This window comes from Rhinoderma darwinii, chromosome 3, assembly GCF_050947455.1.
Source record: "Rhinoderma darwinii isolate aRhiDar2 chromosome 3, aRhiDar2.hap1, whole genome shotgun sequence".
In the NCBI taxonomy this organism is placed as follows: Eukaryota; Metazoa; Chordata; class Amphibia; order Anura; family Rhinodermatidae; genus Rhinoderma; species Rhinoderma darwinii.
In genome coordinates, this window is record NC_134689.1 from 43,259,261 (window position 1) to 43,269,412 (window position 10,152).

A 10,152-nucleotide genomic window follows, 5' to 3' on the forward strand; every position below is an offset into this window, starting at 1 on the left:
GACCCAATCATATTGACAGTCAGAGATGAAACACCTTAAATATTGTTCTAGAGACTGATTAGTCCTCTCAGTCTGGCCATTAGTTTCAGGATGGAAGGCCGAGGAGAAGGATAGATCAATCTCCAACTTTTTACAGATGGCTCTCCGAAACAATGAAACAAATTGTACCCCTCTGTCAGAAACAATATTGACAGGAACCCCATGGAGACGCAGGATGTGTTTGACAAACAAGGTAGCTAACGTCTTAGCATTGGGTAGTTTCTTGAGGGGCACAAAGTGGCACATCTTACTGAAGCGGTCTACTACAACCCACACCACCGACTTGCCTTGAGATGGAGGCAGATCGGTGATAAAATCCATGGAGATATGGGTCCAAGGTCTCTGGGGAAGGGGCAAAGAACATAGTAAGCCCGCTGGTCGGGACCTGGGAGTCTTGGACCTAGCACAAATTTCACAAGCGGCGACGTAGGCCTTAACGTCTTTAAGCAACCCAGGCCACCAATAGTTTCTGGTAATGAGGTGCTTGGTACCCAGGATGCCTAGATGGCCAGATAGTGCAGAGTCATGATTCTCCCTGAGTACCCTTAGCCGGAATTGCAGGGGAACAAACAGCTTGTTCTCAGGAAGGTTCCCGGGAGCTGAACCTTGATCAGCCGCAATTTCGGAGACTAGGTCAGAATCAACAGAGGAAATGATTATACCTGAGGGCAAAACACAAGCAGGATCTTCCTCCGAAGGAGGGCTGGCCATGAAGCTACGCGACAGTGCATCAGATTTAATATTTTTAGAACCAGCCCTATAGGTGACCAAAAAGTCACCTCCGGGCAGATTCTAGGAAAACCAGATTCTTGTGGTCGGTAAGGACCGTTACCTGGTGCCTAGCCCCCTCCAGGAAGTGGCGCCACTCTTCAAATGCCCATTTAATGGCTAAGAGTTTGCGGTTGCCAATGTCATAGTTACTCTCAGTGGGTGAGAACTTCCTGGAGAAGTAGGCACAGGGACGGAGATGGGTGAGGGACCTGGTACCCTGGGACAAGACAGCACCCACTCCCACCTCGGAGGCGTCAACCTCCACGATGAATGGCTCCATTTGGTTAGGCTGAATCAGCACTGGGGCCGAGATAAAGCACTGCTTAAGGACCTCAAAAGCCTAGACCGCCTCAGGAGGCCAGTGGAGGAGATCAGCACCTTTGTGTGTGAGATCCGTAAGAGGCTTAGCGATGACCGAGAAGTTAGCAATAAATCCCCTGTAATAATTAGCAAACCTCAGTAAGCACTGTAACGCCTTCAGGGAGGCAGGTTGGACCCATTCAGTCATAGCCTGTACCTTGGCAGGGTCCATGCGGAATTCATGACGAGTGAGGATTTGACCCAAAAATGGTATCTCTTACACCCCAAACACACATTTTTCGGTTTTAGCAAACAGTTTTTTTCCCGAAGGGCCTGGAGCACCTTCCTGACATGCTCAATGAGGGAGGACCAGTCCTTGGAAAACACCAGTATGTCATCAAGGTACACTACCAGAAATACCCCCAGGTGGTCTCTTAAAATCTCATTTATGAAATTCTGGAAGACCGCGGGAGCGTTACACAACCCAAAGGGCATGACGAGGTATTCGAAATGACCTTCGGGCGTGTTAAACGCGGTCTTCCACTCATCCCCCTCTTTAATGCGGATAAGGTTATAAGCCCCCCGTAGATCAAACTTAGAGAACCATTGGGCCCCCTGAACCTGATTGAAGAGATCAGGAATCAACAGAAGCGGATACTGGTTCCTTACAGTGGCCTTATTCAAGTTTCGGTAATCGATGCATGGCCTAAGACCACCATCCTTCTTCCCTACGAAGAAGAAGCCAGCACCTACCGGAGAAGTAGAGGGGCGAATGTAACCCTTGGCCAGGCATTCCTGGATATACTCTCTCATGGCTTCACGTTCGGGACAAAAGAGATTAAATATCCTACCCTTAGGGAGCTTAGCCCCTGGTACCAAATCGATTGCGCAATCGTACTCTCTATGAGGAGGTAACTCTTCGGAGGCCTTTTTAGAAAAAACATCAGCGAAGTCCTGAATAAACTCAGGTAGAGTGTTCACCTCCTCAGGGAGAGAAATAAAATTAACAGAAAAACATGACGTCATGCATTCATTACCCCATTTGGTAAGATCCCCAGTGTTCCAGTTAAACGTGGGATTATGCATCTGCAACCCGGGTAGGCCTAAAACCAAATCGGACGATAATCCCTGCATCACCAGTACAGAGCACTGCTCCAAATGCATGGAGCCAACAAGGAGTTCAAAAACAGGGGTATGCTGCGTAAAATAACCATTAGCAAGAGGAGTGGAGTCGATACCCACTACCGGGACAGCTTTAGGCAATTCAATCAATGGCATAGCTAGAGACATAGCAAATTCCACAGACATAATATTAGCAGAAGACCCTGAATCCACGAAGGCATTGCCGGTAGCAGACCTACCACCAAAAGAGACCTGAAAGGGAAGCAAGATCTTATTAGGTTTCATGTATACGGGAAATACCTGTGCGCCCAAGCGACCTCCCCGATGGTCACTTTGGCGCGGAAGTTTTCCGGCTGCTTATTCTTACGCCTAGGACAGTTGTTCACTTGATGCTTGTCATCCCCACAGTAGAAGCAGAGACCATTCTTCCTGCGGAACTCTCTACGTTGTTGGCGAGACACGGAGGCCCCGAGTTGCTTAGGTTCATCCGAGTTTTCCGTGGAAGAACGAAGCAACGGCACCTCGGGAGCCATCATGGGGGAGCCAGAGGAGAAGGCACAAAAACGTTCAAGTCGTCGTTCCCTGAGACATCGGTCAAGACGTACCGCTAAAGCCATTACCTGATCTAGAGAGTCAGAAGAGGGATAGCTAACTAACAGGTCCTTCAGGGCGTTCGACAGACCCAATCTAAACTGGCACCTCAAGGCAGGGTCATTCCACCGAGAAGCTACACACCACTTCCTAAAGTCAGAACAGTACTCCTCAACGGGTCTCTTACCCTGACGTAGGAGAAGGCTCATTCTTGGGGCCCGTCCTGGAGCCGGGACATAATTATACCCACTCGCTGGCTCTCAGAACCTGAGTAGTGGGGCTTTAGATGGAAATAGAGCCTACAACTCTCCCGAAAGGAGAAAAAAGTCTTCCGGTCCCCTGAGAACCAGTCAGGCAACTTGAGGTTGGGTTCAAGAGGTGAGGTGGGGGGCACAACCAGGGTAGCATCATGCAGGTTGCCCCTCTGAGTCAGGGCTTGGACCTGTAGGGAGAGGCCCTGCATTTGCTGAGCCAGGGTCTCAAGGGGGTCCATAGTGTGTCAGGGACCAGGGTAGAAAAGGTATATGGGCCTGTGATTATGTAATGCCGGGGTAGGGAGACAGACAGGTGAGCCCTAATCTACCCGCCACTCAGTCCCTGCCTACTTGCAATGGCCCGTCCGAGGCGACGGCGTACAACTGGGCGACGGTCCCTACTCTCACTATGTGCACGACAGACAGACAGACAAGGGTACAAAGAAGCAAAGGGAAAAGGGGCAGATGCCCACGGCAACACCGTGAGCACAAGAGTAGTGAACGAGCCGAGTCAAACCAGGAGTGTACGAGGTACCAAACGCAGAGCAAGAGAGTAGTCAGTAAAGCCAGGGTCAATATGAAGCAGAGGACAAATAGTACAAGCAGCAGCAGCAGAGCCAGGAAACAAGCAGAATCACTGGCGTAGCTATAGGGGTAGCAGCGGTCGCAATTGCGACCGGGCCCCGAAGCCAGGGGGGCCCACGGCCCCCGCACCACATCAATAAAAAGTTACTATAGTAACTCGGGCCGCGGGCCCCTGTTACTATAGTAACATACTTTACTTACCTTCCTGGTTCCGGATGGCAGCGGAGGTCCTGACGTCAAGCGATGTGCGCAGCGCATGACGTCACAGCGCTATGCGCCGCGCACAGCATCGAGACGACAGAACTCCCGCCGCGGCCGAAGAGGAAGGTAAGGTTAGCCCTGACTGGCGGGGTCCGACTCCCGGGACCCGCCAATCAGCTGTTTTGAAGGGGCCGCAGCACTCGTACGAGAGCTGCTCCCCTTCATTCCTGTCACTTCATTCCGGTCACACTGTGAATCCGTGTCGGCGATTCACAGTGTGAGCAAGTAGTGGAATGAAGGGGAAGCAGCACTCGTACGAGTGCTGCGGCCCCTTCAAAACAGCTGATTTGTGGGTCCCGGGCGACACATCAGCTATTGATGGCCTATCCTGTGGATAGGCCATCAATGTTTAGGGATTGCACAACCCCTAAGCCTACGATGTATCAGGATTAGGGGGTACATGAGACAGGATTACAGATTGTGTGATCCTGTCTGCTGGGCCCTGTATCTAAACCAATCACATGGTAGGCTTAGATACATGGCCCATGCGTGATCCTGTCTGCTGGGCCCTGTATCTAAGCCAATCACATGGTAGGTTTAGATACATGGCCCGTGCGTGATCCTGTCTGCTGGGCCCTGTATCTAAGCCAATCACATGGTAGGCTTAGATACATGGCCCATGTGTGATCCTGTCTGCTGGGCGCTGTATCTAAGCCAATCACAATGTAGGCTTAGATACATGGCCCATGTGTGATCCTGTCTGCTGGGCCCTGTATCTCAGCCTACCACACTGTAGGTTTAGATACAGGGCCCCAGCACACAGTAATCTTATACTGTATAAGATTACTGTCTGCTGGACCCTGTATCTAAGCCTACGTTGTGGTAGGCTTAAATACAGGGTCCCACGGACAGTATCACACATGGGCCCTGTATCTAAGCCTAACACATGTGTTACTAATCGTTTTTCTTGTGTGTTCTCTTACAGGTTCGGTCGTTGGACTACGTCGGATTCCAGGACTACTTCGATGACAGCTTTTTTTTTATTATCAATAAAATGGTTAATGAGGGTTGTGTGGGTTTTTTTTTAATTTCAATAAAATATTTTTTCTATGTCTTTGTGTTTTTTTTTTAACTATATTACTACCGCCTTAGTAATGGCCGCCGGCTGATTGACGACGTCCATTGCTAAGGTGGGGCTTAGTGTTAGCCGGTGCAGAGGCGAACACTAACCCCCTTTATTACCCCGGTACCCACTACCACCAGGGGTGCTGGGAAGAGCCGGGTACGACCCAGTACCTGACCATCTGTAGTGATGATGGTCGGCCACTGGGGTGGCCACAGGCTGGTATTATCAGGAGGGGAAAGGCCAAAAACAGTGGCCCTTCCTACCCTGGTGATGCTAGGCTGCTGCTGCTTTATTGTATCTGGCTGGTTATGAAAAATGGGGGGGACCCCACGTCATATAAAAAAAAAAAAGAACGATGTGGGGTCCCCCCCAATTTTCATAACCAGCCAGATGCAACACCGCAGCAGCAGGCAGCATTACCAGGGTGGGAAGGGCCACTGTTTTTGGCCTTCCCCAGCCTAATACCAGCCTGCGGCCACCCCGGTGCCTGCCCGTGACTTAAGATGGTCGGGTACTGGTTCGTACCCGGCTCTTCCCAGTACTCCTGGTGACGGTGGGTATCGGGGTAATAATGAGGGTTAGTGTTAGCCTTTGCACCGGCTAATATTAAGCCTCGCTTTAGTAATGGAGGTTGTCAATCAGCCAGCGGCCATTACTAAGGCGGTGATAATAAAGTTTAAAAAGATACAAGCACATAGAAAAAATATTTTATTGAAATAAAAAAACACAACCCTCATTAACCATTTTATTGAGAATAAAAAAAACACCGTCATTGAAGTCCTCGTATCCGAAGTCCAACAACCGAACCTGTAAAATAACACAAACACACAAAAATAATCAGTAACACATAAAGAAGCAAAATTATTATTCTTACCTTTCCTGGGTCCAGCGCCGGAGCCGCAATGTCAGCGAGCTGGGCCCTGTATCTAATCCAATCATGTGTGATACTGTCTGCTGAGCTGTGTATCTAATCCAATCATGTGTGATACTGTCTGCTGAGCTGTGTATCTAATCCAATCATGTATGATACTGTCTGCTGGGCCCTGTATCTAATCGTATCTTGTGTGATACTGTCTGCTGAGCTGTGTATCTAATCCTATCATGTGTGATACTGCCTTCTGAGCCACTGTATCTAATCCTATCATGTGTGGTACTGTCTGCTGAGCCACTGTATCTAATCCTATCATGTGTGATACTGTCTGCTGAGCTGTGTATATAATCCTATCATGTGTGATACTGTCTGCTCAGCCACTGTATCTAATCCTATCATGTGTGATACTGTCTGCTGGGCCACTGTATCTAATCATATCATGTGTGATATTGCCTTCTGAGCCACTGTATCTAATCCTATCATGTGTGATACTGTCTGCTGAGCCACTGTATCTAATCCTATCATGTGTGATACTATCTGCTGAGCTGTGTATCTAATCCTATCATGTGTGATACTGTCTGCTCAGCCACTGTATCTAATCCTATCATGTGTGATACTGTCTGCTGAGCCAATGTATATAATCCTATCCATAGTTTATAGGGTCGTAGTGCTATAGATATGTTGTCTCCTATACACACATTTTTTTGGGCGGACACATTTGTATTGGGGCTATTTCCCCTGACATTTTAAGCCCTGAGGGTATGTTCACACAGCAGCGTCTGTTACGGCTGAAATTACGGTGCTGTTTTCAGGAGAAAACAGCACCGTAATTTCAGACGTAATGGCATGTGCAGGCGTCTTTCGCGGCGTCCATTACGGACGTAATTGGAGCTGTTTTTCTATGGAGTTCATGGAAAACGGCTCCATTTACATCTGAAGAAGTGACAGGCACTTCTTTGACGCAGGCGTCTTTTTTACGCGCCGCCTTTTGACAGCGGCGCGTAAAAAAAAATGACCGTCGGCACAGAACATTGTAAGACCCATTCAAATGAATGGGCAGATGTTTGCCAACGCTTTTGAGCCGCATTTTCGGACGTAATTCAATGCTAAAACGCCCGAATTACGTCCGTAAATAGGGTGTGTGAACCCAGCCTTAGTGACGCCCCGGCTGCTAGTGCTGCATTGTTGGGTCACTTAGGAGACCCAGCAATGCAGCTGAAAGCTGCGGACCGTCGGCCATGAGAAGTTTGCGGGGGGGGGCCCAGTAATAATTCTTGCATCGGGGCCCATGAGCCTTTAGCTACGCCCCTGAGCAGAATCACAGGTAAAGGAGAAGCAGGAAATGAAGGTATAAATAGACAGAGGGCGGGAGCTAGCTCCGTCTGGCCGGGCTGTGATAGGCTCTCCCACTCCTCAGCCTCCCAGCCTGAGTGGTGGAAGAAGGAGTCACTCTATCAGACTTAGGAGCAGGTGCAGACTGAGTAACCACGGGCGTCGACACAGAAGCTGTATCTGGCAGATCCTTTACACCACCTGCCTAATTCTGTGTAGGCTCTCTTCATGCCGCAGAGAAAACACCACTGACCTGTTCAAGCATGAACTCCACAAGATCACTGAAGATGTCCTGTGGTATCTGGCACCGAGACATTCGCAGCAGATCCTTTAAGTCCTGTAACTTGCGTGGTGGGGTCTCCATGGTTCGGACGTGTTTTTTCAGTACATCCCACGTGATCGGATTGAAATCTGGGGAGTTCCTCAAACCATTCCTGAACAATTTTTTGCAGTGTAGGGTTCATTATTCTGCTAAAAGAGTCCACTGCCGTTAGGAAATACCTTTTATACATCACGGTGCCATCTCTACGCAGACCCAAATGTAACATGTGTTTTGACATTTTTCTATTATAGCCAGCATTAACTTCTTTAGCATTTTGAGCTAGTGTTGTTCTTGTGTGGGGTCGGACCAGACAGGCTTGCCTTCACTCTCCACATGCGACAACGATCCTTGGGCACCTATGGCTCTGTTGCAGGTTCTCCGGTTGTCCTTCTTTGGACCACTTTTGGTAAGTACTAACCACTGCATAGTGGGAACACTCCACAAGACCTGCTCTTTTGGAAATGCTCTGACTCAGATATTTAGCCATCACAATTTGGTCCTCGTCAAAGACGGTCAGATCCTTACACTTGCCCATGTTTTCTGCTTCCAACACATCAACTTGAAGAACTGACTGTTCACTTGCTGCCTAACATATCCCACCCCTTGACAGGTTCCATTGTAAAGAGATAATGAATGTTATTCACTTCACCTGTCCTTAGGAATGCATTAGGTTAATACTATTTATCTCACTACAAAAAATTGCTTCAGTGAGTAGCTTGAAAATCTCTTCAAAATGTCTCCAGTCAAGCGATTTGTTATTTTTTTTCGTAATCATTACATCTTGCGATTTCATAGCTATATACTTGTCAGGAGCAATTTTAGGGAGATTTTCAAGCTACTCAATGCATTCCTATGGACAGTGATTCAATTGCTCACTACAGAAAAAAATGTCCAGGTCTTATCCCAGCCTTCGACTGGTTCATTGGTAGCATTGATGGAAAGTGTCAACTGATCAGTTGATGCCTGCTCCATAAATGATCTACTTATATGTACATTTTAATTTACAAATAATTTTGCTTAGTCGCTTAGTTTGCTTCTGTCCAAAAATGTGCTGAATTCTCATTGAACTAATGTGATATCTATGTAAAGCACTGGGTCTTCAGAGTAGACGTCCATTGTAGAGACACTTTGCTTAGTGGGATCCCCCGCTATTATCTCCATAATCCCTAAGAGGGCAAAAAATATGGTTTGCCATTTACTGTCATCACAAAATTAATTTCTAGATATTGAAGAAATAACATAGCGTGACAAATGTATATAATAAAACTATGTTATCTCAGACATAAGAGTAATTATTAATCCAATGGGAACATTCCTCACTAATAATGAAGTTTATTATAATTTCCTCAACACAAAATACTTTCGCAAAGTTTAAAGCAGACATGTAGAATAGCATGTACTACATGAAGCAACAAGTCCAATCAGACTGAATATTTACCCTCAGGAGGAAGAAACTTATCTTATGGTTGATATTGACTTACAGAACAATGTGATTTGATCTAAGACAAAGATTCCCGAGAAGTCTGACACACTTCTTTTAATCCTTTCATAACTCTGCCACAGCCATCTCACTTTTAGTTGCACGTAGACCGATCTAAAATGTACTATTCTTGTTTGTTTCACTGAATTCTACTGCCAGCTTGGATAATAGACACATGGTTCACTTCTCTCACTGAGTCACTGACAGGCAGCTGTTGTGCCAGCCTGCTGCTAACTGCGGATGCCAATGTTCATTGAAAATAATAGCCTCCAGATTCCGAAGCTTTTTACGTCATGTTTTATTTCATTATCTGAACTCTGTGTGGCTCTGTAATAAGTGCAAATGCAATGAAATGTAAGTAAGCTGATCATAGGTAGCTACACAAGCAAAGCCCTATGATCCAGAGGCTCCGAATAATATAGGAACAGGCCAGGGCGCCATGATCACATATGTTAATAATGACTTAAGTCCTCATCTACATGACAAAGCTGTACACATGGAGCATACATGGTGGCACATGAATTAAGTATGCAGGGCCGGCCTTAGGGTAGATGGCGCCCCATGCAAAATTATCTTTCGGCGCCCCACGCCATTATAAAAAATGCCCCATAAAAAAGCATAATTCCTCCCCACAGTATAATGCCCTATATAGTGCAACCAAACAGTGTAATGCCCCTTTAGTGCCCCACACACAGTATAATAATAATATTTAATAATGTAATATATTATAACACCTTCAAGGACACAGTATTTTGTCCTCTAATTGCGCCCACACAGTGTTATGCCCCCTAAGTGCCACACACATTATATTGCCCCCTGTAGTGCCCCTACACAGTATGATGTCCGCTTGGTGGCCTCCACAGAGTTTAATGCCCCCACAGCCCCCCTTGTAGAAAGTGCCCCCTGTAGATTGTGCCATACAGCCTCCCTGTAGACAGTGCCATAATCCCCCACCTCCTCCTTGTAGACAGTGCCATACAGTCCCCACCTGCCCCTTGTAGAGTGTCATACAGCCCCACCTCCCTCTTGTACACAGTGCCCCCCACCTCCCCCTTGTAGACAATGTCATACAGCCCTGACCGCCCCCTTGTAGACAGTGTCATACAGGACTGTATGGTTAAGTATTGCAGAGCTGTAGGCGCAGGAACATTCCGGATA